General features: G+C 34.7%; 1 protein-coding gene across 11 annotated transcripts in view; it reads right to left on the reverse strand.

Annotated features, from left to right (window-relative positions):
• CNTN6 (contactin 6) overlaps positions 1-15297 on the reverse strand; it is a 303195-nt gene that overhangs the window by 259181 nt on the left and 28717 nt on the right. The window contains exons 2-3 of one of the 11 annotated variants that reach the window (XM_025375843.1): positions 7368-7604; positions 5957-6124 (exon numbers count right to left, since the gene is read on the reverse strand). The exons of 9 other annotated variants lie outside the window; for them this stretch is intronic. The gene's annotated coding sequence lies outside the window, so the exon portion shown is untranslated. The remainder of the gene's footprint in view (positions 1-5956; positions 6125-7367; positions 7605-15297) is intronic. One more of the 11 variants, XM_025375839.1, reaches the window with a different exon arrangement.

The raw sequence follows: 15297 nt of genomic DNA on the forward strand, positions 1-15297 counted from the left end.
AGGAATTCAAAGGACTCTGTGACAGTCCTACTACTTATCATCAGCAACATTAGTTGAGTAAACGGAGCAACAACTCTGGTCTCAGATTTCCAAATTGAGATGGGAGAGCAGGCAACTCAATAAAGACAAGTGTAAAAGTCGAGTCGCTGTGGTCAAAAGGAGGAGGCCGACTTCCAAGTAATATAACACTACTTCAAGTAATGGACCAAAAGCACATCGATGTTATACGGTCAATCTGGGCCTTGTACCCAGATCTTTTGACTTCACAATAAGTGGTCTTTCCATATTATTTACAGGAAGCACAGTATTATTGTTAGCTACCTGGATATATGTATTTGGAATTAGTCTGAAAAAAAAATTAATTGGCCTACAGCACAGGAGGCAGATTGATTGTGAAGGTACTTTTGAGAAAACATCCAGGAAGGGAAGGGCTGTAGTGAGATCCACAGCAGGGTGTTGCTTTAGATACTGCCTTTGCTTCAGTCTTGATGGCGACCAGTCAGATTTAGAGGATTCAAGGAAGGAAAGAAAAACATGAGAATACATGTTTCCCTAACAGTCATCCTTTTTCCCTGCATGATGTAATCAGAAGTCCCAATTCTAGAGCATAGCTACCAACATAATCTAGGAGTTTATTTTGCTTGGCCCTGAGCTCACATATCCAAGACAGCATTGACTTTGTCAGTCTCCCCGTGTCTGTAGGAAAATGGAAAAGAAAACAAAGTCACTGACTGGCTCCATGAGCTCCTCAAGAGAGAGCAGTCACAGCTGAGTCCACGCTATATAGCCAGGCTGCCAGTGTTTAAATCTGGCCTGTGCCTCTCACTAGGTGAAAGATTTGTGTGGGTTACTTAACCCTTCTGTGCCTTAGTTTCCTCATCAGTAAAATGGGGCCAATAATGGTAGCTACTTTCCACATTTAAGGCGAGGATAAGTTTATTCATATAAACTGCTTAGAACAATATTTTATAGGCAGTCTGCACTCAATACCTACTAGCTGCTATTATTATTATTACTACAAAAGTAAGTTCAAAACAACCAAATTGAAAAGATCAGGTTATTTGAAGAATGTCTTATCTTTGTTTATGTTGGTCCATCTCCTTGGAATTCTCTAATTTTATCATTGTCAAGATTCAATGACCTTATTCTATGAAAATTTTCATTAAACCTTCATTTAAAAGTACTTCCACTTTCTTTTTCAACTTCTAATCGATTTATCTTTAATAAATGAATAAATAAAATACTTGTGGCATGTCTTCTTTTACGACATATTGCTTGGTGTATTTTTCAGGATCTTGTATATGTGTCCTTATATACGCGATGCATTAAATAATATTCATTCAGTGAATGAGTGGGTGATTGGTTGCTACTTACAAGTGCCTTAAATGTATTTCAGGGATATTATAGAAAAAGCCTCTCAGAAGCAATAATAATTTTGATTCATTGTTCTTCTTGTTATCTTGATAGAATTCAGTACAATCTCCTTGAAAACAGATACATATGACTTTTTTAAATAAGGGGAATGAAGAAAACCAAGCAGGTTTAAGCTGAACTAACTGTCATCAAGTGACTGTTATTCAAACACTCTAGAAGAGGGAAAGAAGTGAAATTCTTTCTGCAGTAAAGTGACCCCCAGCAAGGATGATATCATCCACCTACATCTTCACTTTTTTTTTTTTTTTTTTTTTTTTTTAGACAGAGTTTCCCTGTGTTATCCAGGCTGAAGTGCAGTAGTGGGATCACATCTCACTCTAATCTTGAAATCCTGGGTTCAAATGATCCTCCTGCCCCAAACAGGGTCTTGCTATGTTGCCCAGGCTGTTCTCAAATTCCTTATCTCAAATGATTCTCCTGCCTCAGCTTCTCAAAGAGCTGGGATCGCAGGATTGAACCACCATACCCAGCCCACATTTCAAAAAACATATAGCTCTGGTGTGTCATCAATGAGACAACTGATTTTTATGACACCAGAGTAGGCGCATCTCTAGAAAGAAAAAATATTTTGTAATCTGTATGTAAACTGTAATGGCATAAACTTGACCTCCCAAATATAAAGTGATATTTGAGCACATTCCATTTTTGACTTATTGGTTGCAAACAGATTTTTTAAAAATATGAGTTTGAAAAAGTATTGATCATATTGTAAGATGTTATTCAGAGGTTTTAGAGTAAAAGAAACATAAGCACAGTTACATATTTTAGAAGCGTCAGGCTCAATCTGCTTGTCAATTCCCAGAACATACTAGTTTTTCAGATGATGTATGCATATAAATAAACTAAATGCATATAGAAAAGCACATATATCTTTTCTTTCCAAATTGCTTTCCTTCACTCTACCCGACATAAACTCCCTGACGTCCTGGCCAGAGTGGTATTTTTGGCACAATATTGTTCCTGATTTCTCAGTTGCCTCCTGGGGACCTGCCTTTCAAACATCTAATGTGAATTTTCTCATGAATGCCAATGATAGATGGCTACATTTTTCCTTCGAACTTTCCATCCCCCAGGCACTCCAAGTACTCTGTGACTACTTTCAAGATATTCATAACAAGGTGAATAGCAATTACTTGTAATAGAAGATAGAAAAGGCAAAGGGCATTTTTATTGGTTCTAGGAAGATTTATCTACATTGATACAGCATTTACTGAAAAATTCTTATCACCCCAGAGTATGATGAATGACCACCTCTGTCTCAGTTCTATCTCTGGAGGTTCCCAGGTGCTAACTGCCTTGAGGTCATCCTTGCCACACAGAGAAGTTAGTCTCCATTCATTCTTGCGTGTTAACTTCACTTGAGTTTAGTGAGCAGTGAACACTTTATTCACTCCCAATTCAAATCAAAATAAGGGTTTAATTTGCTTCCCTGTCTTCTGGGGCTAATCTCCATTCATTGAACACTCATACTCCCATTAACTCAAGGAGAACAACCCCCTAAGCAGCCTTTGAATGAGGCACTGAAGGACTAATTGTTCCTTTGGAAGCTTCCATATAGCTCCTGCTGGAATCAATGAGTACCTCCCTTTGTGTATCCTGCATTCCAGGACAGAACTGAGTATAAGACATGATTTTATGTGACTAGTCATGAATAATTAACACCCCACTTACTTCTCTGAGCTCAGCACTACATTTCCAGAATGAATATCATAACGCTTGGTGTACCCTGCAGACCTACCATTTGCAGGTGGAATATCAGGACGTCAACTCCTGCTAAGTGTCAGGAACTTTTATCACATAGCAGGTATCGGAGCAGACCTTAGCAGAAGCCTGCTTTATGAAACATCTCAGGGTCTGCCTGTTATTTCAATGGGCCAACCTGATAGCTGTGAGAAAGAGTTCTCAGTTACTTTGCTATTCTTAATATTCCATGATTTCATCTATGTTATTTACACTCAAAGAATCTCTGGAGACAAAGTACAGTAATAAGTAAATTCCATCTTAATTTATAAATGATTCACTTCTTACAACACTTAGTTGAATTCCATTTCTAACAGTTGTTATAAACCAGGTTAAAGAAAGACAAATGATTCCTATTTTGATACAGACAGGCAGAAGCTTTCTTGTCTGCACGTGTGCACATTTTTTTGTACATGTGAATTGATTTACTGATCAAACATTATTGTCTTGATTTGAGTGCCCCCCAAAGTAAATTCTGAATCAAGGATTTGAATGCAATTTTTGTTGGGATCCCAAGAAACACTGGTAGGATAGTAGGTTACTCAGAAAGATAATGAAGCCAATGAAGATTTGTTATCAAGCCATTTGCCAGTGACATCAACTGGATCTCAGTTCCTCTGGGGATCACTGGAAGGCAGTGCAGAACAATGCTCAGGAACTCAACAATGGGGCTAGAAAGATGGGTATTTATCAGTTCCCCATCTATAATTGCTTGAGAGTTGCTCTGGGGAGCATTAGCTCTCAGGCACTTCTGTCTTTTCTTGCTTGGAGGAAAGCGTGCTTCCTAGGCCAGAAAATAGCCTTCAGTCAGGGATCGTTAGTTAGGTTTTCACCACGTTATCTTTCAGGGTTACAGTGGCAAATCCTAGGGGTGAAGGGAGTGAGGGTAGGAGATTCACTAAGGGCATAGACAGCGTCTGCTACAATGATTAAACACCTGCCCTGTTTTAGATATAGGATTAGAAACTGGCCTTGAAATATAGTCAGTGTATTGTGTAAAGATTGGACTTTGGCAAGGATTTTTATTACTAGAATACCAAGCTTATTACCCCTAATCAATCTTCTTGTTTTGCAATCGGGTTTTTCATTAAGTAGAGAGAATATAGAGAAGACAGGGCTTTTAATAGATAAGTCACACTAAAAATTAAAGATTTGCTTTTTAAACTCAACATTAAAAATATACCTAGATTTACCTATGTATGTATGTATGTATCTATTCAAAAGGATATTACTTTATACAAGTCTTGATAAACTGTTTTTAAAAAACAAACTATTTTATACAAATGAATAGAGTCTTGATGTAGTTTTCAAAAACATGACTTGAGACTTGAAATCAATAACTATTGATAAATACATAGAAATTCATATTTAAATTCATGTACAATTCACATACATTTAACTTTCACTTATAGACATGTGCCTCCAGCAGATGTCATGTAGGAAGTGTTGGATATACCAACATTGATGCTGGAAACTTGCTGGAGTTCTGGAAAACATCTTATATTTATATAGCACTTTGCATATTAGAATGCATTGCACATTCATATTTATCATTAATCTCCAAAATAAGTGTTAGAAAGGCATTATTATTCACATTTTACAAAAAAATGCAAAGTGACTGTGCAGAAACTCGGGTAATTCACTGTAGGTAACAAAACAAGAAAGGGCAAAACCAAATATCAGCCCAAACCTTTCTCCAGCCTGTGCCTATATGCATGAAGACCGTACAATTTCTGCTATTTCACTCGGAACTTTTGGTCACACCAACAGGACCAAATTTCTCAACTCGTCTAGGAATGGAGGATTACCCAGATGCAATACTTTGAGTGCTATAATCAGGACGACCAGAGGCAAAAAGGGAAGGTGGAGCCCTCTAACTTGCACTTAAAATATGCACACAATCTTGGCAGCATATGCTGCAGTTTTTGGTGATCATACTGTTATATAGATGTTCTGTAAAGTTATAGTTCCATAATAGCATGCTGCTGATCTCTTAAGATTGATTAAATTCTATAACTTTCTTTTTAAACCAATCTATTTCTTCCTAAATAGTTCCCAAGCATAGCATTAGCTACATTAGTATTCTAATACCCTTTCTTGAATATATTTTACTCATTTTTCCCTTCTATGTATTTACATAAACACTAAAAAGAAAAATTATGCAAACAAAAGAAGGCGTATGTCTAGTTGTTCCAATATTGAAGTGAAGATTAGAGAAGATAAGAAATAAAAAATTTACCTATCCAAAATAGTTTTATGGAACTTAATAATACTTAGAAAGCTTGAATTATTAAAAGTCCAATATCTTTCAATTTATAATCTAAATACATTTGGGTTGCTAAAGAGAAAATTGGAAGTTCTAATGTCATCTGTTTAAAAACTTTAGAAACAAACAGCTAACACAAGCACGTTGCTCTGTAAATAAATATGTGCAGCATCTGCAGGAGGCTTTTGGCATTCAAACGCAAAAGGAAAATAGAATAGGTGAATAGTTAGTAACTTTATCTCTCTAAAACCAGCACAACTATGTTCTTAGTTTCTAAACTCTATGATCCCATCACTCTAGGCTTCTCTAGATAATCGTTGATTTATATGCTTAAATGTTGGTTCAAGTACTATGCCCAATTTTCTGTGTGATTTCTGGAATGTACTTTGCTTGACTGAATGTTAGCTCTTTGACAAATTGTGGAGTGGGGAGGCAGTTGGACTAGGTGATCTTCAAATTGTGCACAGGATAAATTAGTGATCTTGACCAGAAACCAAAGAACACTATAGCTGTTACCTGGTTAATAGAGAAGCACAAGGTGGGATGAGACTTCACTCCCTCTAGGTCTCACATGTCATTCTCAGGGTATCATTAGATATGAGAATTAAGGTCTCAAAGTGGACATTATGTAACAAGATGTCAAAATTACATTTATGATGCAGAAGTAATATTGAAGGTCATGGTCTGCAAAATTATATTTGGAGATGGAAGAAAGATGACAATTTTAAAAGGATGAGGTAAAAGAGCCAAATTTAGTTAGATCTATGTCTCTGTAATTCCACAATAAGTGAATGAAACCCACTAAGGTGGGAGCTTCAAGTAGCAAAAGGGAAGCCAATTGTGTAATTCTAGTTGGTATGCACTTAATTCAGAAAAATTTTTGTAGACAGCCATTCCCTAATACAAAACTTTGACACTGTAGGTCCTAAAGAGTGTGCTCACTCAATTTAAAAGGCATATCCTTTTGTTTCTCTCTCTCATAGGCTTCTTTTCCCCTTGAACAATCTGTGTTTCATGTATATATACACCCACACACAATTGAAAAGCTGTATCAGATATTAGAAAATATTACGTCAACTGTTGCTTTGGCCTAACAGAAGGCCTGGAAATTTTGGAAAAAAATAGAAAAGACCCTCCAGCTATATTTACATTGTATTTTCTCAGTGTGCAAAACTTCAATCAACAAAATATATTTAATGTCTAGAATACATATCAATGTAACAGATTCAGAAAGTAAAAATTCAACCCACCTATTATTTTAGTATATAAGGCATGGAACTGGTTTATTGACTTCACAGACTTCTTCTGGTTGTGTTGGTTGAATCAAATTATTGGCTAGTGTTACCATTCATGGCTTTTGCTGAATCTCATTATCATAGAGGAATACAATATAATCACTTTGAGAGGTCTATGTGTTTACATATAATTCTGACAGCAGCTATCAGTGCAGATAAATTTGACTAGGTAACTTCAAACTTAAAGACTTTATGTAATTAAAAATGGATTTTACTTACAGTACCTGAAGCATCAAACTTATTAAATATTTATCCTTGTGTCCATTATGTAATACTATTGTTGGTATACACTAGTAACATATATACAAAGTTGCATTTCCAAATAAATTAATTTTTTCCTGTCTGTGGTGATTGGGTGATTATTATTAAACTATGCTAGAATGTGCCTTTGAAGCAACCCTATTTCCACATCCCTTAGTAGGGAAAAACAGGCATTTTCAACATTTTTATTTTGTTTGTAAATGAATTAGCAAACACTTTTACAGAAGCATGTGTAAATTATATGTAGCACATATAAAATATATAAAAGCTAAATTTACTTTTGCATAATTTGTATTATATAATATTTGTATATAATGTACATATGTATGCAGATATCTATATATAACTTAGGATGTTGAGGTTCCATTGACCTGGTGATGACATCTTCAGAATATCAGGAGATAATATGAAGCACCAGTGGGAAATGTGTTAACTCTGCAGATGACTTTCTTTCTATCTTTTCTTCAGTCACGTAGGAAGTTCCTTGGTGATGTTGGAAGAATCATGTTGAAGAGACACAGAAAGTAACTCTGACTGTAAAGATTATGACTTTCTCTTCTCTTCAGGCTTGGCTCAAGGCATTGTTTCCAGTCAATAAAATGGAGTGTCTACAGCCAAAAAAGCTCATTTGACAAATATTGATTGATGAGTGTGTTAAGAGCTCTTCATGTCAGTGACACAAAATTGAACAAGGGAAACATGCTCACTGCCATGATGGAGCTCTTATTCTAAAGATGGTGGTGACAGACAATACGAAAATAGGCAGAGTTACAATTAACAAAGACTGCGATAAGTATGAAGAGGGAAATAAATGCGGTAATAAGACAGTGACCTGAGGTATAACGAGATTGGGAATCATTGCCGCTGCTTTAGATAAATTGACTGGAAAAGGTCAAATCTCTGAAAATTCTCCGAGCCAAATAGACTCTCGCCATTCTACATGGCAAGATAAAGGGAGGAAATTAGAGAATCTGGTTTATCTTAACCAGTAGAATAATATTTATTTTAATATGCATCTATAATTAGGACACATTCAAATACATGTATACACATGTTTTTGTAAAATCATGTACTGATTCAACTTTCTGTATAACTCTCCATTTTCCAGTGAGGAATGGAGGCTTAGAAAGCCTTCAAGGAAAATAAGCTAGGAAAACCAGCAACTTCCTCAAAATCCGTTATTGATTTAAATATTTAGACAATCATATGAGAAAGACAAAAACACCCTGGGGTACATAATATTGCTTGTGAAGATTCTTAGGCCTAAGAGAATTCCTACGATTCTAGGGTGTTTTGGAGTGTAGTTAATGGTGGAAAGAGAGAACACAATTTGAAAAATCCTGTGAAATATAAATCCAAACTAAAGCCAAACTGAAATTAAAAGCAAACTGAAAACTACAATGCCCGAAAGGCAGAACATTACCTAGTTCACCACCATAACATGAAGTTGGCTTTTGTCTCAAATCTTTTCTCCTAAGATGATACTATCTCAGTGTGTCTGGGGTTGTCAAATCACCATTAGAATATATCACCGGTACTTTGATTAGATTAAGTGGAAAACTAAGCTTTAATTTACAGAAATTCACATCACAACCAACTCTTACTTGAAACACGTCTAGCCCATAAAGCAGCACTAAAACTTGGTGCATCTAGTAGCTGACACTATGACTTATTTTTTAATATTTGTTAAGGGCAATAAGTAGGAACTAGTTCTTATATCATTTTACAAGCTGAATGGCTGGTTAATAGTCATTTTTATTCTGACCTGGTTTGAACCTACTCACATTGCCTAAGGCATTTGTCTGTGTGCAGATTACATTTTGTTTCTTTCTTCAGAAATTGGGCACTGCCAGGGAACACCAGCAATTCCTTGGAAATCATGTTCCAAGTCCATTGATGTAAAAGGCTAAAATGAACTGCTTTCTTTCGTCCCAAATTTCCCTTCCAAATTTTGCTTATGTATCTGATAATTTATTCAAGATATAGTTTTTAAAATTCACACTGTAAAGTTTTGGGTCTGTGTCTCAGTCTGCACAGATACTGAATCAAACATTTGAGAATTTAAAAAAAATCAGATATAGTTTTAGTCAATTATGGCTGAGGCAGATAAGATTTAGATAACTAAAATAAAAATATTTCAATTGGTTATTTCTGTTTCTCAGGCATATCTGAGGTGTACACACATAAAACATTAACATATTTCTTAACTACCACATTTCCTGCACGTTCCAGATACAGAAAAAGTTAGGCTGATTTATTCATTTATTCTTGTATTCATTCTATAACTTAAAAACAACAATAACAAAACAACTACTTCACAACTGGCACTGATCTGGGTCTTGAAGATACAATAGTGAGCAAATAGGAGCAATAATATGACCCTCCCAGACCTTGTAGAATTTAACACGTGATTTTAATAAACTGATAAGTGCTATGGCATGGGCAATGCTGGTGTTTGGGAAAAATGCAGCAAAAGTACCTCATTTAGTCTAAAGAAAGTCAGAAAATCTTCATGGAGTAAGTGGCTGAAAATTGAATAATAATAAGTAAAACCAGGTGATGATGTTGGGGAGTGAAGAAGGGGAAGGAATGTTCTTTCTTTTTTTAAAAAAAAAAATGTTTCAATAATGTTTAGGGCACAGGTGGTTTTTGGTTACATATATAGGTTCTTTAGCAGTGATGTCTGAGATTTTAGAACACCCATCACTAGACAAGTGTACACTACACCCAATACGTGTTCTTTTATCTCTCAGGCCCCTCCCAACCTCCCCCAACCCTGAGTCCCCAAAGTCCATTATATCATTCTTATGGGACGGGATGTTCAGATTAGAAAAAGTGTGGAAGATAATAGGCCAAAGATAACTTGACTAACAGAAGAAATTAAGTGAGGTTCAGTGTGGTTGGAGTACTGAAACAAAAAGTTGTGTGTTTGGAGGAGATGAGGGGGAAAAGACAGAATGACAGGCTAGAGAGATAATGGTGGGGTATACTAAGAATAGTAGCAGGGTTGGTGTAATTCAGTATTTCTCAATCTGGATGGTGTTGACGCTTTGGCCTGGCTAATCCTTTGTTGTGAGAGAATGGAAGGCTTTCCTCTCTGTTGTAGAATATCTAGGAGCATCCTTGCCTTCATGCACCAGATGCCAGTAGCACCCTCCTCCAGTTCTGACAATCAAAAATATCTTGACATTGCCAATGTAAACTAGGGGCAAAAATCACCTCTAGTCCAACAGAATATTAAAAGAATTATACACTATGTCCAATCAGGATTTATCCCAGGAATGTAGGGGTGGTTCAACATAAGGAAACAATCAGAGGAATACCCCATCTTAATAGAATGAAAGGGAGAGAAAAACTGAAATGATCATATCAATTAACGCACAAAAAAGCATTTAACAAAATCCAACACACTTTCATGATGAAAACATTCAGAAAACTAGGACTACAAAGAAACTTTCTCAAAATAAAGGACATTTGAGGAAAATCTGCAACTAACATCATACTCAATGGCAAGAGACTGACATCTGTCTCCCTCTGATAGGGAACAAGACTTGAATAGTCTCCTTCATCATTGCTGTTCAACACTGTACTGGAAGTTCTAACTGGAGCAAGTAGGCAAGAAAACTGAATAAAAGGTATCTAAATTGGGAAGAAAATAAATAACAACACCATGTCCATTTGCAGATCGCATAATGTTACATATAAAAATCTCAGTCTTCCAAAAAGCTACTAAAGGACATATTCAGCAAAGTTGTAGGTAGAAGATCAAAATATAAAAATTAGTTTTATAAACAAAATTAAAAAATAAATACAAAATAAGGACAAAAATTAGTTATGTTCCCATACACCAGCAATTAATTATCTGAAAAGCAAATTAAGAAAAAAACATCAATTTATAATAGCATTCTGAAGGATAAAATACCCATGAATAAATGTAACAGAGAAAGTGAAAGACTTGTACATGGAGAACTAAAAAATATTGCTGAAATTAAAGAAGATCTGAATAAATAGAAATATATCTTATGTTCATGGATTAGAAGACTTGATATTGTTAAGATGCCAATGTTAACTACTCATGTGATTGCAGATTCAAGGCAATCCCTGTTAAAATTCCAATGGCTTTTTTAGAAAACAGTTATGGAAAAGCTGATTCTCAAATTTCTATGTAATTGCAAGGGACCGAATAGCCAAAATAACTTTGAAAAAGAACAAATTTGAAGGACTTATATTTCCCAATTTTAAAGCTAAATATGAATATATGATAATCAAAACAGTATGGTACTGGAAAAGTTTGGTGGTTTCTCAAAAAACTGCTCATAGAAGCACCTTGTAACCCTGTCATTCCAGTCCCAGGTGTATACCCTAAATAACTGAAAACTGGTACTCAAACAAGTACCTGTACACACATGCTTATAGCAGACCATTCAAAATAGCCAAATGGTGGAAACAGCCCAAATGCTCAATTAACAAATTGTGATACATACATAAAATGGAATATTATTCAGCCATAAAATGTAATGAGATTCTGACACATGCTAAAACATAGATAAACCTTGAAAATATTATACTAAGTGAAAGAAGCCAGACATAAAGGTCATATATTGCATGATTCCATTTATATAAAATATCCAGAATTGATATATCTATAGAGGCTGGGGACAGATTGGTAGGTGTTGTGACCTGGAAAGTGAAAGGGAGAAAATGGGGGGAAATTCACTAATTGGTAAGAGTTTTTATTTGGAGTGATGGAAATGTTTTCGAAGAGGATAGTGGTGGTTGCAAAACATTGTGACTGTATTAAATGCAACTGAATTGTTCACTTTAAAAAGCTTATTGTTATGTCATGGGAATTGTACATCAATAAATTATGTTTTTTAAACCACCCCTGTTTGAGAACCTCCTTCCTTCCTTCCTTCCTTCCTTCCTTCCTTCCTTCCTTCCTTCCTTCCTTCCTTCCTTCTTTCCTTCCTTCCTTCCCTCCTTCCTTCTTTCCTCCTTCCCTCCCTCCCTTCTTTCTTTTTTTTTCCTTTATTTATTCCTCTCTTCCTCTTTTCCCCTCTTTCTCTCTTTCTTTCTTCTTGTAAATGTACATTTCTTGTAAGGTTGGGTTCATATTGTGGTATATCTGGATACTCACATACATTCAGTGACAATGCAAATTAAATTAATATACTAGTTCCATTAACCAGGACTTTAAGAAGATATTTATATAGTTTTTACATTCATTTCACTGATGCAATCGATTTGCAAAAAAGTAATTCATTTAATCTTCATGAAAAATATATGAGGCAGGCACTGTTATTACCCCCTTTTACAAATAAGAAAACTGAGGTCTAGAGAGATCAGAACACTTGCGCAAAGTCAAATAGCTGGAAAATGGCAAAAGTGGGATTTCAACACAAAAGTCTAGCTTCTCTATTCTTAAGCACTTAATTATGCTGATATTCTAAATATAAATTATACAAAGAAGGAAAAGGCAATACACATGTGTTTTCTCTTGTTTGGAGTCAGCTCTAAGCAAAAATGTGTGGCCTACCTAAATGTGCCAATAGTAATAAAATAGGTAAATGATAGTATTACTATCCATCACTTACTAGATTACTTCGTAGCCATTAAAATGGATAAATATGAAGGCTGTGTAGCAACACGAAAAATGTTTGTAATCTCATATGTTACAAAAAAATCAGAAATGCAAACTATTTCTGTAGTATGGTTACCATTATATAAACATTCTGAGTATATACGAAGATTAGCAAAAGAACATAGGCAAGTAAAATCAGTAAGGTAGGAGAAACAGATTGGTGGTGAATATTTTTAACTCTTACTTAAAGTTCTATTATTGTAGCTCTTGTTTTAATGTGATGAAATCATATTTACAAATAAATACATATCAAAATTAATATGGCAAACTACCCAATATCTATCTTTCAACATGAGCTGCATAATACAAAGACCTTATACAGAAGCTAGGGAATACTGATTTTTTCTGTGCTTTTTTATAAATAAGAGATTCAATTTCAAAAAACTTGTAATGATTAGTTCTAACAATGTTTTCCCTGACACTCCTATCAATAATGATCCTGTCAATCTGTTTAACTCTATGTTCCAATGGGGTAGCTCAGTACTACATACCACTCAAGAAGTATTTACATACATATGAAGACACAGAAAAAGAAAAGGGAGTCACACCGAAAATAAAGAGGCCAGTAACTGCACACACTTTCTTCCCAAGTCAGTGCCTTGGCTATATTAATGTACCTTCTATATTATTAAAAAATGATCATTATGTAGTATGTGTCCTATCTACCACGTTTATATTTTAAATAAAATCAAAAATTTAAAAAATATTCAAAGGAATAATGCTAATCTCCAAAGAACTTTAGAAGACTTTCTGTATTCTACCATTATACAAAAGGTAAAAGATTTTAAAAAGGCTTTTCCAAGTTTGTAATAAAGAAAGTAATTTAGCCAGGAATATAATCTTCTCAAAAAATGACACCAGAAAAACAGGATATCTGTATGAAACCCTACACTATCCACAAAAATCAATTTTAAATAGATCACAGAGTAAACATAAAAACTAAAATTATACAATTCTAGAAGGAAACATAGGAGAAAATATTTTTGACCTTGGGATAAGCAAAGATTTCTTAGGACTCAAAAATGACTAACCATGAAAGTATAGATAAATTTGACTTTATAAAAATTAAGACTACTTACTCTTCAACAGAGACTGAGAGGAAACATTCAAAATACATATATCTGATGGAAGGTTGTGTCTAAAATACATAAAACAGTAATATTAAAAAGAAACAATCAAATACAAATAGGCAAAATATTTTAATAAACACTTTACAAGGTAAAATATGTAGAGTCAACAGGTACATAAAAAGATACTCAAGTCATCAGGGAAATGCAAATTAAAAGTACAATGAGATATAGCACTTCACACCCAGAATAATGACTAAAACTAAAAAGACTGATCAAGCCAAACATTGATGAGATGGTAGAACAGCTAAACCTTTCATATATTGCTAACGGGAATGTAAAATGGCACAATCACTTTCAAAAACATTTATTAAGTTAAACATCACATATAACCCATCAATTCCTCTCTAAGGTAGAACACAAGACAAATGAAAACATATATCTACCCAAATAATTGCTCTTAAACGTTAATAGGAACTTTATTTATAATAAGCCCAAACTGGAAAAAAGCCAAATTTCTACCAACAGGTGGATGGATAAACAAATTGTGGCGTATGGAATACTACTCAACAATAAAAAGGAAAAAGGTAGTGATTCATGTAAATACACGGATGAAACTGACAATGTGCTGAACTAAATGTCCAGCATAAAGCACCATACTACATGCTTCCATTTATATACTGTTCTGGAGTCAGAAAAACACTAATTTATGGTGATCAAAATCAGATCAGTGATTGTAGGCAAGAAATGTGGTAGCACTGATTCCAAAAAAGTGTGAAAGTAATATGAAATACAGTATTCTGTATTTTGATAGGGAGGAACAGGGATTTATAAGGGCATACACCTTTTTCAAATTCATTGAACTGGACCCTTAAAATGTGTGCATTTTGTTATACGTGAATTATATCTCAATAAAGTCAATGACAATTTTATATTTTCGAGGGAACTAAGGGGTGTGATGTAAAGTGTATAAAGGAAAGGGTAGAAAAATAAGGAGGAAAAAGTCATACTTATCTAGTAACCGAAGTTCTGTTTACACATAAGTGGAATTCTCTTTTAGTCTTGTGGCTCTCATTCTTTTGCTACTAGCCTAACAATGTTCAATGCACTGTCTTCTATGATGCTCTCTTGCAGATTTCCTCAGACCCTGGCAATAAGACAACTCAGTTTAACCAGTTCTCAGGACTTTGAACCTATATGTATCTGACTATGTATAAAAATATAGTAATCATAGAGTTTTTAAGATGTCAAAGCTTGAAGAGTTTATATGGGCCAAAGAGACATTCTCCACACACACAGAGACATAGAAACATACATACACACACACACACACACGATTTTTCTGTTATTCTTTCTCAAATGTGCCTAGACATTAGTGTTTTAAGGGCTTAAAAATCAGACCATCAACCAATAAATAAAATTATAGTCCTATTATGACCTACATCTACCAACTTAGGAAAAAAAAAAAAAACCTGAAATCCCTACGTTACTAATAGTTTCACTTAAAAATGCAGACTCAAATTGGATCTGGAAGAAGGAATGTAAAAAAGTCTGTGGCACAGTTTCCAACAGCCCCTCCTTCAAATCTGCCAC

This window comes from Theropithecus gelada, chromosome 2 (assembly GCF_003255815.1).
Source record: "Theropithecus gelada isolate Dixy chromosome 2, Tgel_1.0, whole genome shotgun sequence".
NCBI classification, from domain to species: Eukaryota; Metazoa; Chordata; class Mammalia; order Primates; family Cercopithecidae; genus Theropithecus; species Theropithecus gelada.